General features: G+C 46.0%; 1 long non-coding RNA gene across 1 annotated transcript; it reads left to right on the top strand.

Annotated features, from left to right (window-relative positions):
* Positions 1-225: 225 nt before the first annotated feature.
* Positions 226-15,976, top strand: LOC130291086 (uncharacterized). The gene is made up of 3 exons (XR_008847793.1): positions 226-296; positions 910-1,058; positions 15,107-15,976. It is a non-coding gene; the product is annotated as an uncharacterized LOC130291086 (long non-coding RNA).
* Positions 15,977-20,851: the final 4,875 nt, after the last annotated feature.

Below are 20,851 nucleotides of genomic sequence, written 5' to 3'. Positions count from 1 at the left end.
GAGGGGTGTAGTTTCCCAAATAGTGTGCCATGTGTTTTTTTTTTTTTTTTTTTTTGCTGTTCTGGCACCATAGGGGCTACCTAAACGTGACATGCCGGCCAAAACCATTTCAGCTAAATTCTCTCTCAAACAGCCAGATCTGAAGCAAGTAGTTAAAATGCCCACCCCCCCCCCCCCCCTCATATCCTATAGGAAGAACAAGACCATTTCTGACCATCTCAATTCACTCTCCAAAAAAACTCCTCCAACCGACATTAGAAAGTCAGGAACCTGGCTCAATGGCTCCCAGTTAAAAGGTAACTATAAATGTGGCAATTGCCGCTACTGTCACCACAATACGTGTGTGAAAACTCTCTCTTTAGGAGGAATAACCCATCGTGTACCCCAGATGTTAACATGCAACTGAATGCCCGATTTAGGGAAAACCTTTATTCCCTCATAAAAGGACATGGCTCCCCCAGAATAGCAGAACATCTAGCTCAATACCATAATAATGATACAGAAGTATTAATGTTCGGAGCCCTCCAGAAAGTCTACCTGCCTAAATCAGGTGGAGATCTAAAAAATCAGCTTTTACAATGCGAAGCGCGGTGGATTCTGCGATGTGATGCACAGGGCCCAGCCGGTCTTTATGATCGGTTAGATCTCTCTGCCTTCCTCAAATAGATTCTATCTGTCATCATATCTATCCTTATGATATTATATTAATACATATAAATAAGGTATCAATATCTCCTCTGTTCTTTAACTTTAGTATTGCCGGACATGTATCTATTTATATACTTAGCTTGTTTAGTTGACAGGAAATATTTCCTTGGCACTTCTATTATTTAGTTCGCCCTCTCTTTTTTGTCCCTTTCCACTTACCGTCCCGTACTGTTTACACGTCCCCATGGTAACTTTTCACAGATAAATACGCAGCGCGGTTACGTAGAGGCCGGAAGAAGCACGCTCTATCATGCGAAAGGCCGGCATTGCCTCTGAGCGCTCCCCGTTATGCGTCTTCGGTAACCTGCTGCTCGTGAGCCGGACTCCGGTACTGCCTTTCGTTCCCTGCGGTGAGTGCACACTTATTTCTTTTTTGTTGTGAATACTGTGATGCCTCACTCTAGTGTATGCACCCCGCAGGTGTCAGCGTGATTTCTCTGAGGGCCACTGCATTAACCCTTACCAGCCCACCAGGTGTATATATGTACCACTGAATACTCTATGAAGTGAAATACACCGCCAGGGAGTGCACGCTCCATTTCCATTACTCTATATATATATATATATATTGTACACAGATTTGTAAATTACTTCTATTAAAAAATTTTAATCCTTCCAGTACTTATTAGCTGCTGAATACTACAGAGGAAATTATTTTCCTTTTGGAACACAGAGCTCTCTGCTGACATCACGAGCACAGTGCTCTCTGCTGACATCCCTGTCCACTTTAGGAACTGTCCAGAGCAGCATATGTTTGCTATGAGAATTTTCTTCTACTCTGGACAGTTCTTAAAATGGACAGAGATGTCAGCAGAGAGCACTGTGCTCGTGATTCAGCAGAGAGCTCTGTGTTCCAAAAAGAAAATAATTTCCTCTGTAGTATTCAGCAGCTAATAAGTACTGGAAGGATTAAGATTTTTTAATAGAAGTAATTTACAAATCTGTTTAACTTTCTGGCACCAGTTGATTTAACCTGTTGGGGACGAAGGGCGTATGCATATGCCCATGCGTCCTGGTACTTAAGGACAAAGGGCGTATCCATACGCCCGTGGGAATTTCGTTCCCCGCCGCGCGCAGGGCGGGGACCAGAACGGGGTGATATCAATCAGCAGGCACCCCGCGCAAATGCCTAGGGGGGTCATTAGACCCCCTCATGTTCGCGATTGGTGCAAATCGCAAGTGAATTCACACTTGTGATTTGCGCCGATTCCAGATCATTAAGGGTCTATGGTGACCCGGTGACCCGGAATATAAGGGGGATCGCAGTTGTCTAAGAAACCCACGATCCCCCTGAAGGGATATGAGTGAGGTGGCAAGGGTGCCACCCCTCCTATCCCTGCTATTGGTGGTCTAGACGCGACCACCAATAGCAGATCGGGGGCGGGGGAGGTTTACTTTAGTTTTCCCCATCCTGCCCACCCACAATAGGCGGGGCAAAATGGGGAAATGACGGGGACCGGCGCCGAAGATCCACTTACCTGTCCGGAGGCAGCGGAGCGACGGTGATCGGCGGGCGGAAGAAGAGGACGGCACCCTGGATCCGACGGAAGCTGGTAAGTTGCCTAGCAACATCTGGGGGGCTACAGTCTGAGACCATTATACAGTGGTCTCTAACCTGTAGCCCTCCAGATGTTGCAAAACTACAACTCCCAGCATGCCGAGACAGCTGTTTGCTGTTTGGGCATGCTGGAATATGTAGTTTTGCAACAGCTGGAGGACTGCAGTTTGAGACCACTATACAGTGGTCTCTAAACTGTATCCCTCCAGATCTTGCAAAACTACAACTCCTAGCATGCCCAAACAGCTCTTTGCTGTCTAGGCATGCTGGGATTTGTAGTTTTGCAACATCTGGAGGGTCACAGTTTGGAGATCACTGGGCAGTGGTCTATAAACTGTAGCCCTCCAGATGTTGCAAAACTGCAAATCCCAGCATGCCCAAACAGCAAACAGCTGTCTCAGGATGCTGGGAGTTGTAGTTGCGTACCTCCAGCTATTGCATAACTACATCTCCCAGCATGCCCTTCGGTGATCAGTACATGCTGGGAGTTGTAGTTTTGCAACAGCTGGAGGCACACTGGTTGGAAAATACTGAGTTAGGTAACAGAACCTAACTGAAGGTTTTCCAACCAGTGTGTCTCCAGCTGTTGCAAAAGTACAACTTCTCAGTCTGTACATGCTGGGAGTTGTAGTTTTGAAACAGCTGGAGGTTTGCTGGAGGTTTGCCCGTACAGGGTACATTCACACAGGCAGGTTTACAGTAAGTTTCCTGCTTCAAGTTTGGGCTGCGGTAAATTTTTTGCCGCAGCGCAAACTCCTAGAGGGAAACTCACCATAACCCGCCAGTGCGAATGTACCCTAAAAACACTACACTAACACATAATAAAGGGTAAAACACTACATATACACCCCCTTACACTGTCCCCCCCAATAAAAATCATATCGTGCAGTAGTGTTTCCAAAACGGAGCCTACAGCTGTTGCAAAACAACAACTCCCAGCATTTCTGGACAACCACTGACTGTCCAGGCATGCTGGGAATTTAGCAACAGCTGGTTGCACCCTGTTTGGTAATCACTGGTGTAGAATACCCCTATGTCCCCCCCCTATACAATCCCTAATTTAGTCCTCAAATGCACACGGTGCTCTCTCACTTCAGAGCCCTGTTTAGGGCCACATATGGGGTATTTCTGTACTTGGGAGAAATTTCACTACAAATTTTGGGGGGCTTTTTCTCCTTTTACCCCTTATGAAAAGGAAAAGTATGGGGCTACACCAGCCTGTTAGTGTAAAAAAACATTTTTTTTTACACTAACATGCTGGTGGTGCCCCATACTTTTTATTTTCACAAGCAGTAAAAGGAAAAAAAGACCCCCAACATTTGTAACGCAATTTCTCCTGAGTACTTAAAATGCTCTGTGGGCACACAACAAGGCTCAGGAGTGAGAGTGCACCATGTACATTTGAGGCCTAAATTGGTGATTTGCACAGGCGTGGCTGATTTTACAGCGGTTCTGACATAAACGCAAAAACATAAACACCCACATGTGACCCCATTTTGGAAACTACACCCCTCATGTGACAAGGGGTATAGTGAGCCTTAACACCCCACAGGTGTTTGATGAATTTTCATTAACCCCTTAATGAAGCAGGACGTATATTTACTTCCTGCGCTGGCTCCCGCGATATGAAGCGGGATCGCGCCGCGATCCCGCATCTTATCGCGTCGGTCCCGGCGCTCATCAACGGCCGGGACCCGTGGCTAATACCACACATCGCCGATCGCGGCGGTGTGCGGCATTAACCCTTTAGAAGCGGCGGTCAAAGCTGACCGCCGCTTCTAAAGCGAAAGTGAAAGTGACCCGGCTGCTCAGTCGGGCTGTTCGGGACCACCGCGGTCAATGGCGTATGCGCAAAAAAATTCCAAAGTCCAAAAAAGCGTATTTTGGTCACTTTTTATACCATTAAAAAATGAATAAAAAGTGATCAAAAAGTCTGATCAAAATAAATATCATACTGATAAAAACGTCAGATCACGGCGCAAAAAATGAGCCCTCAAACCGCCCTGTATGTGGAAAAATAAAAAAGTTATAGGGGTCAAAAGATGACATTTTTAAACGTATAAATTTTCCTGCATGTAGTTATGATTTTTTCCAGAAGTGCGACAAAATCAAACCTATAGAAGTAGGGTATCATTTTAACCATATGGACCTACAGAATAATGATAAGGTGTAATTTTTACCGAAATATGCACTGCGCAGAAACGGAAGCCCCCAAAAGTTACAAAATGGCATTTTTTTCTTCGCTTTTGTCGCACAATGATTTTTTTTTCCGTTTCGCCGTGCATTTTTGGGTAAAATGACTAATGTCACTGCAAAGTACAATTGGCGACGCAAAAAATAAGCCATAATATGGATTTTTAGGTGGAAAATTGAAAGGGTTATGATTTTTAAAAGGTAAGGAGGGAGTCCTTAAGGGGTTAAATGTGGATGGGAAAATGAAAAAAAAAAAGTTTTCTCTAAAATGCTGGTGTTAACCTAAATTTTTCATTTTCACAAGGGAAAATAGGAAAAAAGCCCCCCAAAATTTGTAACCCCATTTCTTCTGAGTAAGGATTTTGAAGAGAAAATTTGTCCGGAATTGAAGGCCATGTGTGTTTACAAAGCCCCCATAGTGCCAGAACAATGGACCCCCCCCCCCACACACACACATGTGACCCCATTTTGGAAACTACACCCCTCAAGTAATGTATTAAGGGCTGCAGTGAGCATTTACGCCCCACAGGTGTCTGACAGATTTTTGGAACAGTGGTCCATGAAAATGAAAAATGTTATTTTTCATTTGCACAGCCCACTGTTCCAAAGATCTGTCAAACACCAGTGGGGTGTAAATACTCACTGAACCCCTTATTAAATTCTGTGAGGGGTGTAGTTTCCAAAATGGGGTCACATGTGGGGGGTCCACTGTTCTGGCACCACGGGGGGCTTTGTAATCACACATGGCCCCTGACTACCATTACAAATGAATTCGCTTTCTAAAAGCCCAATGGCGCTCCTTCTCTTCTGAGCATTGTAGTGCGCCAGCAGTGCATTTTACGTCCTAACATGGGGTATTTCCATACTCAGAAGAGATGGGGTTACAAATTTTGGGGGGCATTTTCTCCCATTACCTTTTGTAAAAATGGTAAATTTGGGGGGGAAAAACTCCACTTTAGTGAAAAAAATTCCTTTTTCATTTACACATCCGATTTTAACGAAAAGTCGTCAAACACCTGTGAGGTGTTAAGGCACACTGACCCCTTGTTACGTGCCTTGAGGGGTGTAGTTTCCAAAATGGCCATGTGGGGTTTTTTCTGCTGCTCTGGCACCATAGGGGCTTCCTAAAGGTGACATGCCCCCCAAAAACCGTTTCTGCAAAATTTGCTCTCCAAAATCCCATTGTCGCTCCTTCCCTTCTGAGCCCTCTACTGCGCCCGCCGAACACTTGACATACACATATGAGGTATTTTCTTAATCGAGAGAAATTGGGTTAAAATTTTGGGGGGCTTTTTCTCCTATTACCACTTGTCAAAATAAAAAAAAACTGGGTCTACAAGAACATGCGAGTGTAAAAAATGAAGATTTTGAATTTTCTCCTTCACTTTGCTGCTATTCCTGTGAAACACCTAAAGGATTAAAAAACTTACTGAATGTCATTTTGGATACTTTGAGGGGTGAGGTTTTTATAATGGGGTCATTTGTGGGGTATTTCTAATTTGAAGGCCCTTCAAATCCACTTCAAAACTGAACTGGTCCCTGAAAAATTCCCATTTTGAAAATTTTGTGAAAAATTGGAAAATTGCTGCTGAACTTTGAAGCCCTCTGATGTCTTCCAAAAGTAAAAACATGTCAACTTTATGATGCAAACATAAAGTAGACATATTGTATTTGTGAATCAATATATAATTTATTTGGAATGTCTATTTTCCTTACAAGCAGAGAGCTTCAAAGTTAGAAAAATGCAAAATTTTCTAATTTTTCATCAAATTTTTGAATTTTTCACCAAGAAATGATGGAAGTATCGACAAAAATTTACCACTACCATAAAGTAGAATATATCGCGAAAAAACAATCTCTGAATCAAATTTATAAGTAAAAGCATCCCAGAGTTATTAATGCTTAAAGTGACAGTAGTCAGATTTGCAGAAAATGTTCCCGTCCTTAGGGTCATAATGGGCTCCATCCCCAAGGGGTTAAAAAAAAATTAGTTTTCCACCGGAGTACCCCTGTAATATTTGGAGTGATGAAGTGGAGCGAAACATGTTGTAGTACGAGGTGGGGGAACATCGGAGCATATACCTGCGACCTCTTAGGTTGGTATTATTCCTGCATTCACGTTATTGTCATTTCTATATGTGGAATTGTTGCAGCAATACCAGACTGGTATTCACATTGGCTGAAATCATATAATGTTATCCCTAGAGTGATGAGCAGCCATTAGGCTTTAATATATGTGTCTATAGAGCCATCAAATATCGCTGTATAGCTATATAATGACACCCCTGGCGGGGATGATGTATACACACACCTCATAAATGTATCTAAAAAATTTTTGTCACTCAGACTCTATGTATCCATTTATATTGTGAATTATTGGTGTTCCCCCACCGTCTGTTTTTAACCTGTCTTGTGTTATATATGTTTTTATGGGTTGGGAACTAATGGGCTGTTCTGTGTAATTAAATGAATAATAAAATTTGTATATTCTCTATCGGCTCCATTGGGGGACACAGACCATGGGTTTATGCTGCTGTCTCTAGGAGGTATGACACTATGGCAACAAAAAAGTCGGCTCCTTCCAGCAGGATATAACCGCCTCAAGGCCCTGAGCTAATCAGTTTTAGCTTAGTGTCTGAAGGAGGTGGACATGGTCTGGAATTCTCCAGACCAGGTCTTCTGTTTTATTATTTTCCTAGTTAGGGATGTGTTAGTTTTTTATTCCTTTTTCTTTCATGTTTTCAGGTGGGGACTCAGGAACTGCGGCTCACTGTCACATTGCGATTGAGGGGGCACTGACATTGCGTATATGCGCTGTTGACCCCCTCTCGCCAATGGTCAGCGCCTGGGGTTGTACCTCATGGGTCCGGGTAGCTAGGCGTGATGCAGGTGACAGAAAGCTGACTGAAGACCTCACAGAAGACTCCATTAGGTAAGTTCTTCTGACTGAGGTGAGTATATATTCCTTTCTCCCTTAGGTGCTGACTTGCAACCTCTGGAGACCCTCAGTTTTTGGCCCACCTTTCAGGGTCTAAGGGGCTGGTCTGTGCTAGGGGCTTATCTTTTATTATGGGGCGAGCAGTGGCATATTTGGAATGAATGGACACTTTATTATTATGCACTCGTGTGTGTGTGTTTTACTATGCGTCTGACAGCCATGGCGCTTACTATGCAGCTGACAACTGCGGCACTTATACTGTTCAGGCGCATGAAGCGCCGACTTACTTTTGCTTGTCGGCAGCAGACTGCGGCCGGCGAATATGTGTCTCGCCCGCTCACTTCCCCGCGGGCGCATATGCGGCTGACATGTGCGCTCGGGGCAAGGAGCGGGCGCCATTACTATTGTTCTTCTTCTGCATTTCGGCGGCCGGGGCGCTATAGCTCCGGTGCTTACTGGAGGTGGGAATTGTCCTCCAATCAGCGCCGTGCGTGCGATTTTCGGTGGCAGGGGCCAATCAGACAGTGCCCATGCTCCAGGCACACCCCTCTCTGGTTATTGGCTGGCCTGTTTCTCCCTCTCTATCTACACAGAGCGGAGTTCTCTCACAGCAGCTGCCCTGGGGACACAGACTCGGGTGAGAGAGTTCTTTTTTCATTATGTCCGTACCCAGAACTGTTCCTCCCTCTTAAACAGACAACTGGAGTGTTAGTTTCCTGTAAGAGCTGTAATTTCAAAATGCCTGGTTCTGCTGAACTCACTTGCTCTGCCTGCTCCTCTGCTGCCCCAGACCCCCTGGTACCCCCGGATGCTCTTTCAGTCCCGGTGGATTCAGCCGCCCCTCCAGCCTGGGTTTCTTCCCTATCCCAGTATATGGCTGACTTGACTCAAGTCTCCCGTTCGGTGGCTGAGGCCTCCCTTGACGTGGTGTCTGCCTTGAAGAGGTCTGCCCTGCACCGACCCTCTAAAGGGCCCCTCTTCTCCACATACTTCACGCTCTCACAAGCGTACTAGGGTTGCATCTTCTGACTCTTCCATTGAGTCTTCAGGTAGACGTGGGTGCTCCCCTCGTGGGTGCTCCCCTCGCTGCCTCCACTCGTTCACATTCTCCTGGTGAACTGGCGGATGAGGCTTCCGAATCGGCATCTGACTCAGAGGACCGCTCGGATACAGTTGAAACGGTGAACTCATTGGTTGCGGCCATAAGAGACACCTTTCACTTAGAGGACCCAGGATCTTCAGACGTGACTCCTGAAGTATCCTTTCATCGTGCTAAACCAGCACCTCAAAGGTTCAGCTCTCACGTTGAATTTGACACCCTTCTGCAATCTACATGGAAACATCCGGACAAGAGGTTCCCGGGAATGAAGAAGGTTCAGGTGCGTTTACCCATTCGACAAAGACCTTGTTTCTAAGGTGTTTTCCCCTCCCTCGGTGGATCCAATTCCCCACCTCTCTAAGGCTACTACACTACTGCTAGCAGATGCGGCTGCTTTCAAGGATTCGACGGACAAGAAGGTGGAGTCCTTAGCGAAGTTTGCCTCTGAAGCAGCAGGCTCTTCTCTGCTTCCCACCTTCACCTCGGCATGGGTGTCTAAGGCCCTATCGGTGTGGTGCTCAAAACTCCGTCAGGGTATCCAGGCGGGATCCCCCCCAGAGATCCCCCCCCAGATCTGTCTGCTTTGGTTCTCCAATGCTCTAAAGCTGGAAACTTTCTGTGCACAGCTTCCATGCAGTCAGCCCGTTGTGCTGCCTTTGCTGTGGGTCACCTAGCGGCCCTCCGCCGTTCCATGTGGCTCAAGGCTTGGGATGTGGATGCCGCTGCCAAAAGGTCTCTCACCGAGCTTCCTTTTACTGGTGCCCGTCTTTTTGGCAAGCGCCTTGACGAGATTATCTCTGAGGCGACGGGGGGTAAGAGTTCCTTGTTGCCTCAAAATAAGGCTCGCTCTACTTCCCAGAGGAAGTCCTCTTCCTTTCGGTCCTTTCGGACTCTTGGCCCCAATAAGGGGTCTGGGCAGGCGCCTTCGGCGGGACAAGAAGGCTCCCTCGTTCCGGGCGCGCCTGTCTTGGAAGTCGGACACCAACCGTTACGGAAGTTTTGCGGCCAAATCGGGCAACCGCAAACCCACTTCCGCATGAAGTGATGCCCCCACCCGCAGATTTTTCTCAGGTGTGAGGTCATCTCTTACTTTTTCGAGACATCTGGACCACACAAATTCAAGACTCTTGGGTCAGGGACGTGGTGTCCAACGGATACCGAATCGAATTTGCCTCCCCCCGAGGTATCCTTTTTTTTTCCGGGCTCCCCGGTCTCCTTCTCTGGCAAAGCAATTTTGGGAGGCTCTCCAGTCCCTGCTTTTCCAGGGAGTTATTGTCCCCGTTCCTCCAGGGGAACATTTTCAGGGGTTTCTATTCCAATCTTTTTGTGGTCCCTAAGAAAGGCGGTTCTGTGCGGCCAATCCTGGACCTCAAGCGTCTCACCCGTCATCTTCTCATCCGCCACTTACGAATGGAATCTCTCCGTTCGGTAGTGGCATCCATGGAAAAAGGGGAGTTTCTTTCTTCGGTGGACATCAAGGATGCCTACCTCCATGTTCCAATATTTCCCGGCCATCAGCGGTACCTCCGCTTTGCGGTTCCGGAGGGGCATTTTCAATTCGTAGCCCTCCCCTTTGGTCTGGCCACTGCTCCTCGGGTCTTTACCAAGATCCTTGCGCCAGTGATAGCCCTGTTGCAGTCGAGAGGAGTCTCAGTGATCCCTTACCTGGACTACCTTCTCATCAAGGCTCCTACCAGAGTCCAGACCCTGGAGAATGTGGAGCTCATTCTCCAGACCCTGGATCGCTTCGGGTGGATGGTCAACCGGGACAAATCTGTCCTCTCTCCCACCCAGTCTCTGATCTTCTTGGGACTTCAATTCAACACGGCCTCTGCCCGGGTTTGCCTTCCGCCAGACAAACGTCTGACTCTCCTGTCAGGAGTCCGCTCCCTTCGGGCCCAGATGCCAGTTTCCATCCGCATTTGCATGGAAGTCTTGGGTCGGATGGTAGCGGACATGGAGGCCGTACCCTTTGCCCAGTTTCATTACCGCCCCCTTCAACTGACGATTCTCTCTCGATGGGACAAATCTCCTCTGTCTCTCGATCGCAAGATTGCTCTCCCTCATCGGATCCGTCAGTCTCTGCTCTGGTGGCTCAGCTCCCCCCTTCTTCTTCAGGGGTGATCATTTCTCCCCCTCCACTGGCAGGTAGTTACAACGCATGCCAGTCTGTCGGGCTGGGGCGGTGTGTTCAGGGACTGGAAGGTACAAGGCCTCTGGTCTCCCCGGGAAGCCCTTCTTCCGATAAACATCTTGGAACTGAGGGCGATTCTTCTTTGTTTCTTCATTGGGAGTCCCTGCTTCAGTCCTGCCCTGTCCGCGTCCAGTCGGACAACGCCATGGCCGTAGCGTACATAAATCGGCAAGGCGGCACTCGCAGCTTGGCAGCCATGGCCGAGGTGACCAAGATTCTCATCTGGGTGGAAAACAAGGTTCCGGCCATTTCGGCGATTCACATTCCAGGTGTGCTCAACTGGGAAGCGGACTTCCTCAGCCGGTCCTCAGCCGACCACGGCGAGTGGTCCCTACATCCAGAGGTCTTCGTGCAGATCTGCAACCTCTGGGGCATTCCAGACGTGGACCTCTTCGCGTCTCAGCACAATCAGAAGATCCTTCCATTTGTGTCAAAGTCCCAGGACCCCCTGGCTCTAGCCGTGGATGCCCTAGTGATTCCTTTGGCGGGGTTTGCTCTGCCCTATCTGTTCCCTCCCCTTCCGCGCCTTCCCAGGGTTCTGAGGAAGCTCAAAACGGAGGACGTTCCCGCCATACTGGTAGCTCCAGATTGGCCCCGAAGGTCGTGGTACGCCGACGTGGTCAGGCTTCTGGACGACACTCCACTGCGCCTTCCACTTCGTTCGGACCTGCTGTCTCAGGGTCCTCGTTTGCCACCCCAATTTACAGTCGCTGCATTTGATGGCGTGGCGGTTGAGACCGCGGTTTTGAGAGCCCGCAGTTTCTCTTCGCACCATGCTCAGGGCTCGTAAGCTCGTAAGCCCTCCTCCGTACCACCGTACCTGGCGGTCTTACTTTCATTGGTGTGAAGCTCAGGTCTTGTCTCCTGTTACTTTTTCTGTCCCCCGTCTTCTCTCCTTCTTGCAGTCGGGATTGGAACTGGGGTTGTCTCTCAGTTCCCTTAAGGGTCAGGTTTCATCCCTTTCTATTCTTTTCCAGTGTCCTCTGGCTTCTAATGCTCATGTCCGGTCCTTCCTTCAAGGAGTGGCGCATGCTGCCCCTCCTTATCGGTCACCTTCTCCCCCTTGGGACTTGAATCTGGTTCTGGGTGTCTTCCAAGGTGAACCTTTTGAACCCCTTAGGGAGGTGTCCCTGCGCCTCCTTTTTGGAATATGGCGTTTCTTGTTGCTATCACCTCCATTCGGAGAGTGTCTGAATTGGCAGCTCTCTCCTGCCGTTCTCTGTTTCTGGTGATTCACCAGGACAAGGTTGTCTTCCGGCCAGATCCTTCCTTTTTGCCTAAGGCTGTTTCGGCTTTTCATCTCAATGAGGACATTGTCCTTCCGTCCTTTTTGTCCCGCTCCTTCTCATCCTAAGGAGCGTTTACTCCACAAGCTGGATGTGGTTCGGGCTGTTAGGTCCTACCTCTCTATCACTTCTTCGTTTCGTCAGTGTGATTCCTTTTTCGTCCTTAGGGAAGGTCATCGTAAGGGACAACCTGCTTCCAAGGCCACCATTTCTCGGTGGATCCGGTCTGCCATTTCGGAAGCCTATCACTGTAGGGGGAAGATTCCTCCCTTCAGGGTTGTGGCTCATTCTACCCATTCTGTAGGGGCATCCTGGGCTCTCCAGAACAAAGCTTCGGCCTCGCAGATTTGCAAGGCGGCTACTTGGTCCTCTTTGCACACTTTCTCGAGGTTCTACCTTGTTCATACCTTCGCATCGGCTGATGCTAGTCTGGGCCGTAAAGTGCTGCAGGCAGCAGTGGAACAGCCCTCTGCCTGACTGATTATCTGCCCACCCAAGGGACAGCTTTGGTACGTCCCATGGTCTGCGTCCCCCAATGGAGCCAATAGATAAAAGGAGATTTTTTAATCCTTATCGCAAAATCTCTTTCTCGAAGGGTCCATTGGGGGACACAGCTCCCGCCCTTTTGGGTTTCTCTTTGGTTCCCTGTCCGAGGGTGTGTTCAGTTATATTTTTTCTTCTGGTTCCTTGACCTTTCGGTTCTCTCCTATTGCTCTGGTACTAAAACTGATTAGCTCAGGGCCTGGAGGTGGGTATATCCTGCTGGGAGGAGCCGACTTTTTTGTTGCCATAGTGTCATACCTCCTAGAGACAGCAGCATACACCCATGGTCTGTGTCCCCCAATGGATCCTTCGAGAAAGAGATTTTACGGTAAGGATTAAAAAATCTCCTTTTTTCACACTTCTGTGTATATAATTAATTATTATATATTGATATACTGAATGGGGGTTTTCTAGTGTTGTAGGTTGTGTTCTTTTCTGTTTTGTGCCCCCTTACTTTTGGGAGATAATAGATTGCCTGTATTTGTGGTCATATTTATGTAGGTTGTTGAATATCTTTGGAACTTGTTTGGGGCTGTGGACAAAGGCAAATCTAGATCTCTGGAGATGGACTTGTAACATTGAGATTGTTGATATTTTTCCACAATTTTGGTTCTCAAGTCCTCAGACAGTTCTATTCTTCTCTTCCTGTTGTCCATGCTTAGTGTGGCACACACAGACACATGATGCAAAAACTAAGTGAACTTCTCTCCTTTTTATCTGCTTTCAGGTGTAATTTTTATATTGCCCACAGCTGTTGCTTGCCCCAGGAGCATCACAGGCTTGAAACAATCTTATTTTTCCACAATTTTTAAAGGGTGCAAATAATTTTTTCCAGCCCATTTTTGGAGTTTGGTGTGACATTATGTCCAATTTGCTTTTTTTCCTTCCTTTTTTGGTTTAGTTTTAATACACACAAAGGGAATAAGGATGTGTATAGAAAAACCTGTGTTACTGCAATCCTTTTCTGTGAGAAATACTTCATTTTATTGAAAAATTTCAGGGGTGCCAACATTCACGGCCATGACAGTATACGTGAATCAATATATAATTTATTTGGTATGTCCATTTTCCTTACAAGCAGAGAGTTTTCATGAAATTTTAGAATTTTTCACCAAGAAATTATGCAAGTATCGACGAAAATGTACCACTATGTTAAAGTAGAATATGTCACGAGAAAACAATCTTGGAATCAAAATGAAAGGTAAAAGCATTCCAGAGTTATTAATGCATAAATTCACAATGGTCAGATTTGCAAAAAAGGGCTCGGTCCTTAAGGTGAAAATGAGCTCAGTTCTTAAGGGGTTAGTAAACATCACCTTTTTTTTTTTTTTTTTTTTTTTTAGACTTGTCCAAGTATGTTTTTTTTTTTATTTCTGTTTGTGAAAAATATTGTAAGCAAAATGTGGATGACATGAGATTTTTTTTAAAGTGTCTCAAAGCTGCCCAATTTGCACAGTTTATTGTGGAGAGAAGCAGCCAAGGCAACCATACAACACCCAGAGAGTTCCGTACACAAGCCTTTTTCTGATGAACGAGACTCTTGCAGGGAACTTGCTAAAAGTCGCATGGTTACAGAGGATCAGGCAGAGATGGAGTCTGGAACACAGAATATTGCAAACTAACAGTGACGTCTTCTCTATGGGACTCGAGTGAGCCTTTTGCTCAGGGAAAGGTGGAGCAGATGTGGCTGCTTTAAAATAAAATGAATGAAAAAAAAATGAAAACATATCTCTCAAACAGGACTTTTTGAGAGATATTAGGTTTTCATTTTTTTTATTCATTTTTTTGTGTGTGGGAAAGTGTGTGCTCTGTTGCCTGGCAACAGTAGGGTCACAGTTCAGAAAGGAAACATGGACGCAATTAAATCAATGGGGGAGAAGAACAGTACAGGGATGTAAGCTACATTAGTTAAAAACAGCACATTTGTTCTCTTTTACATGTATGTAATACACCTGATTTTTTCAACTTTGCTTTGTGGGGCAACCCCTTTAGGGGCCCTCCTTGGGCATGGCCACGACCACTGGCTGCGGCTACTGAGTGTTCAGGGCAGGTGCACAGCAATGGGGACGGCTGGTCCACCAGCCATTTTCCCAGTGCGCCCAATGGCCAATCCTGTCCTGTTCAAGGTGATTTATAATTTTCTGAGGTGTAACGACCTTGAGAGAAGACATTCATATGTGGGAAGGGGATGGAGTAGTTATATTATTAAGGCTTATCGTGTTGGGCACTAAATTATTTAGTCAAAACCTTTCTGGGGGGGTTATAGATTAATAACTTTTCTATGTTTTTACATTGCGACTGCTAGCTATAAGGAGCAGGCAAAAATGCTGGATTCTGACATATTTTGCACTTGGAGGTTTTTTTTTCAACAAATGACCATTTGGCTCATAATTCTTCTCCACAATGAACCTGAGGAATCAGGTAAGTGAAGTTTTAGTTATAGAAGAAAGCAATTTTTACATTCACTTTGGCTATAATGTCCCACAAGTAGATTGTAGTAGACCATTCTAGAAGCTGTTTGTCTTTCTGGAAATTCTTCTATGTTTTGCAGACACATAAAATCTAATTTATTTTCTTACATTGATAGGAATATTGGGATCAGCATTGCAGTTTCCTTACTAGTAGAATTACAGAAATTCTCATGTACTTCAATGGCTCTGTCATTTCCTAATAGTGACATTTGAGAAAACCCTAATGGAAATCACTTAAAGACATCCGTAAGTCCATCATGGAGGAGCAGTGACCTACAAATCAATCATTCCGGGCTGACTTTTTAAATCTCGGACTTATACTTGGATTTGTTTAATGTCATGTTGCTTCCACTCTCCATGGGACATCAGAAAATGTGTCTTATCAGGCATTACAGCCTCTGCTTTCTAATATAGAATTGATTTCAGGTTGGTAATATTCACTGATTCGTCTACAAAGCTGTCCACGGCAGGATGTGGCTCTTTATATGCTTTTATAGCTTACTGCTTCAAATCAATTCATCCAACTGATGTATATACACGAGTAATCTTTAAACATGGATTACCGGTGTGTAAAGCCGGCTGCCATCATTTGCTTTACATGTTCCTTTCTGCTCTGCTATCTAGACGGCTCCTATTGTTTCCGAATAATTCTGTAGAACTAATTATTAGAAAATCATGTTCTGTAATGTTATGGATCCAGCCAGGTGTGTAGGGGGAAATATGGAAGCAATGCCATTAGTGAGGATTGGGCTCATACACATATGATGTTAAGTGTCAGTGGATTTACAATACATTTAACAATAGCAGATGCAAATCAATAACATTTAGAGAACAGTAGCAGATAATGGTTGAAAACTTAACTTGTCAAACCAGACCTGGTTGCTTTGAACAACACTGACACTTTTTTTTAGGACAGTTATTTTGCAGAATGGCTACTTTGCACAATTGTATGTAGTCATTATCATAATAAAGTAGTAAGTTTTATACCTGCAGAATAAACAATGTGTTTCTTCTCCTCTTTCTCAGGATTGGTGGAGGTCCCAATGGCTGGATCTCAACTGACCAGTAGGTTCATGGCATATCATAGCAAAAGGCCATCACTTTACTGCTCAGGGTTTGGCCTTATTAAAGCATTACTGCTATTAAAAATAACTTTTGCCATGTCGGCATGAGCATAAAGGAGTACTCCGGTGGAAAACTTTTTTTTTTTTTTTTTAAATGAACTGGTGCCAGAAAGTTAAACAGATTTGTAAATTATTTCTATAAAAAAATCTTTATCCTTCCAGTACTTTTTAGCAGCTGTATGCTACAGAGGAAATTCTTTACTTTTTGAATTTCTTTTTTGTCTTGTCCACAGTGCTCTCTGCTGACACCTCTGTCCGTGTCAGGAACTGTCCAGAGTAGCATAGGTTTGCTATGGGGATTTTCAATAAATTACCCAATGTACTCAATGGCCATCTGAGACACAATGTCATATGGTCGCCAACAATAGTCAACACCAAAAAAAATAGACCATACCAGACATTTTATTGGATAATAATCATTTATAAAAACATGTAAAATACATATAATGGTACAACAAAGAGAGCTCAGGCAGAAGAGTGGAGGGTAGAGGCATCAACATATAATGGTGTTATACACCTGCAAAGAATAAAAACACAGGAGCCATCTATTGGGTCTGTACATACAAGTGGAGTCACTAGGGACACAGTTGAGGATAAATAATATATCATGCAAAAAATAGCAGCAGGTATTCCACAGGTATGTACACCAATGCTATAACATAAGAATGAGGACAAGGTAATGACCGCATCAAATACTTGGCAGTGTCAGAAAGACCTCAGAAAATAATAATACAATGATGGAAGATCATTCACCCTAGAGAGCAATGTCTCTTACCTCCTACCCCAAACGTGTTTTCGCAATGTAGCTTCGTCACGGGGATATTCTCCTGCTCTTGACAGTTCCTGATACGGGCATCAGGTGTCAGCAGAAAGCACTGTGGACAACACAAAAAAGAAATTTAAAAAAATAAAGATTTTCCTCTGTAGCAAACAGCTGCTAAAAAGTACTGAAAGGATTAAGATTTTTTAATAGAAGTAATTTACAAATCTGTAACTCTCTGGCACCAGTTGATTTAAAAAAAAAAAAAGTACCCCTTTAATGCACTCTCTTTGGGAACGCCAGAGATGCACAAGTACAGTGCTCATGTATCTATGGCACTCCCAATGAGGATGTATGGAGCACATGCCATCACACTGCCCGATGCAGAGGGAGAAACGGAGCCCTGTTCTGGAGATCAAGGGGGTTCCAAGAGGTTGGACCCTGCAGATAGGGGATAAGTTTTAAGGAAGTAGAGTACCCACCTATAACTAACTATTGGAGGTGGTCTAAACACTGAGACCCAACAGATCTTAATGTTTGACATGTCTTCGCAACATGTCAAAAGTAAATTTTAATGACAGCAACACTGTAAAAATCATATGGTGGGAAGGTGAAACTGGGCCATTCTGTAGCCACACAGCCCCATCGATACTCAAGAAAAGAAAAACCCCATAATTTCCTTGTTTCCCACCAACAGATGTTAGAAGGCTGAAAGTCACATACACATGAGCTTATTGGTTTATCCTGTAGAAATGATTTAGACTGATAATTCTCTAAAGGCTTTACACATGGGATTCTTATGAACTGGAGCCGTGCAAGAAATACATCTACAAAGCCTCGATAATAGTTTTGTATGCATCCGGTTTCATTATGTGCAGAAACAGAATGTAGCATACTCCATGTGGGGCAATATGTGCAAGCATTTTCTCTACACTGTTTATGCACAGTATTACTAGGGGACACAGGTTAGATAAAATTCTAAAAGGGGATTGAACCAGAGGTGTTGCTAGGTCTCCAAAAGATCTGTGTACGGGCCATGGGCGTGGCTGAGGGTGGAGCCACAAAAAGGAGGGGACAAGAGGGCGGGGCCACTCAATGTTGCAGGACCCTACAAGATTTTGCTCCATGCAGCTGATGCTACTTCAAGCCAGGGAACACAAGCACCAATAAGGAGCATTACAGCATAGATGCATTAGGTGAGGCCACTCTATGTTCTAGGCTGAGGTGGGGTCAGGTGACAGCAGCAGCAGGGGGTTCAAGTTTTTAACAGGTTCCCTACTTGGCATGAAGGATGCCCCTGGTGTAGAGGGTTGCGGAAAATTATTTCAACTATAATAATCAAATATACCAATTTTCAAGTAAGGAGAAAAGCATTTTAACCATGTGAAACTACAACTCCCAGTATGATAGAAACAGCGGTGAGAGAATGCTGGGAGTAGTTTTACTAAACATAACTGCATCATGTACAAGTGACACAATCAGGAGAATACAGCACGATATTATAGACTCACATGGGCGTCTTCTCTGAGTCAGTCACAGGGGGCGTCTTCTCTGATCGGAGGAGATTACTTTTCCTTTTCTTCTCTATCCGGTCAAGACCATCATAATGACTTCTCTCCATGACTTGTCTCCACAGAACCTGCCAGGCAAACATTTTAGGCTCCTTTCTCCAGCACAATCCTCACCTCTATACAACACCCCTCCCATTTGTATTGCCCCATGGTAATAGTGCCTATCTATATAGCTGTAGGCCCCTCTGTGACCCATATATACTTATAGGCCCCTGTGTGCCCTAATATATAGCTGTAGGCCCCTCTGTGCCCCTGTAAATAGTTATAGGCGTCTCTGTGCTCCATATATATAGTGATAGGCCCCCTCTATAATACAAGATATTACTCAGGATCAGTGCAGGATAAGTAATGTAATGTATGTACACAGTGACCCCACCAGCAGAATAGTGTGTACAGCTCTGGAGTATAATACAGGATATAACTCAGGATCAGTACAGGATAAGTAATGTAATGTATGTACACAGTGACCCCACCAACAGAATAGTGAGTACTCCTCTGGAGTCTGGCCACTAGAGGGAGCATCTTCCTGTTTGGGTTTACTGTGAGCATTTGGTGTGCTCGGGCCTGGAGAGAGATCCATCTGTCTCCCAGGAGCGACTTTCCTTTCCCCAGAAAGGTAGTTAGTTTCCTGGTATCAGCAAGGAGCCGAGAACCCCATCCCTATGCCGCTCAAAACAGGTCCGCAGGGGGCAGGGGGAGCCAGCGACCAGTTGCAGAGGCGCTTTGCCAGAAGATGCAGGGATGTATCTCCAGCACCTCCTGAGCCCATGGAGAAAAAGAGTAGCAGCAAGGCTGCTCCAACAAGCAGCAAAGCTACAAAAGGTACTACAGGTACTGTGAAGACAAGCCTTGATAATATGGACTGAGATACTCCTCCTGGAGCAAAGCCAAATGCCTATGGAGGTGTGGAGGAGGATTGGTGAAAGCCAAGGGCCCGGGAGCCTGGAACCACCTATGGGTCCCGGGTGGCAGAGATACTTCATGGGTATGAGGAAGCAAGGAGCAGCTTGTACAGGCTCCAGGAGGAGGTACAGGAGGCAAAAGCCTTGATGGACACTGCTTCCAAACGGCAGAAGGCTGAGCTGTCAGCCCGGGTTAAACAGCTAAAAGCCAGCATCATCAAGCTGAAGAAAAGGAAAACATTTATTTTGGAGAACAGTGGGCCATTTAACCCCTACAGGACCCATGACGTAACGGTACGTCCCGACACCCTGGGTCTTAAGGACCAGGGACGTACATTTACGTCATGGGCAGTTTTAGTCCCCGCCGTACACCGGGCGGGGATCGGAGCGGGATGCCTGCTGAAATCATTCAGCAGGCATCCCGTGCAAATGCCCAGGGGGGGTCATCAGACACCCACGACACCCACGATCCCCCTGAAGCGATAGGAGTGAGGTGGCACGGGTGCCACCCCTCCTATCCCTGCTATTGGTGGTCTAGACGGGACCACCAATAGCAGATCGGGGGCGGGGGGGTTACTTTCGTTTTCCCCGTCCTGCCCTCCCACAATAGGCGGGGCAGGACGGGGAAACGACGGGGACCGGCACCGAAGATCCACTTACCGATCCTGGCGGGCGTCGTAGGCTGCAGGCGACGGAGATCGGCGGGCGGCGATGACGTGCGGCCGGATCCGACGGAAGCCGGTGAGTTGCCTAGCAACATCTGGAGGGTACAGTTTGAGACCATTATACAGTGGTCTCTAACTGTAGCCCTCCAGATGTTGCAAAACTACAACTCTCAGCATGCCCAGACAGCTGTTTGGGCATGCTGGAATATGTAGTTTTGCAACAGCTGGAGGGCTACAGTTTGAGACCACTATATAGTGGTCCCTAAACTGTAGCCCTCCAGATCTTGCAAAACTACAACTCCTAGCATGCTCAAACAACTGTTTGCTGTCAAGGCATGCTGGGAATTGTAGTTTTGCAACAGCTGGAGGACCACAGTTTGGAGATCACTTTGCAGTGTTCTCTAAAACTGTAGCCCTCCAGATGCAAAACTGCAAATCCCAGCATGTCCAAACAGCAATCAGCTGTCTCGGCATGCTGGGAGTTGTAGTTGCGTACCTCCAGCTATTGCATAACTACATCTCCCAGCATGCCCTTCGGCGATCAGTACATGCTGGGAGTTGTAGTTTTGCAACAGCTGGAGGCACACTGGTTAGAAAATACTGAGTTAGGTAACAGAACCTAACTGAAGGTTTTCCAACCAGTGTGCCTCCAGCTGTTGCAAAAGTACAATTCCCAGCATGCACGGTCTGTCAGTACATGCTGGGAGTTGTAGTTTTGAAACATCTGGAGGGTACATTCACACGGGCAGGCTTAAAGTAAGTTTCCTGCTTCAAGTTTGGGCTGCGGCAAATTTTTTGCCGCAGCTCAAACTTCTAGCGAGAAACTCACCGTAACCCGC

This window comes from Hyla sarda, chromosome 1 (assembly GCF_029499605.1).
Source record: "Hyla sarda isolate aHylSar1 chromosome 1, aHylSar1.hap1, whole genome shotgun sequence".
In the NCBI taxonomy this organism is placed as follows: Eukaryota; Metazoa; Chordata; class Amphibia; order Anura; family Hylidae; genus Hyla; species Hyla sarda.
The sequence above is the reverse complement of the archived record's forward strand: the minus strand, read 5'-3'. Positions and strand labels throughout refer to the sequence as shown.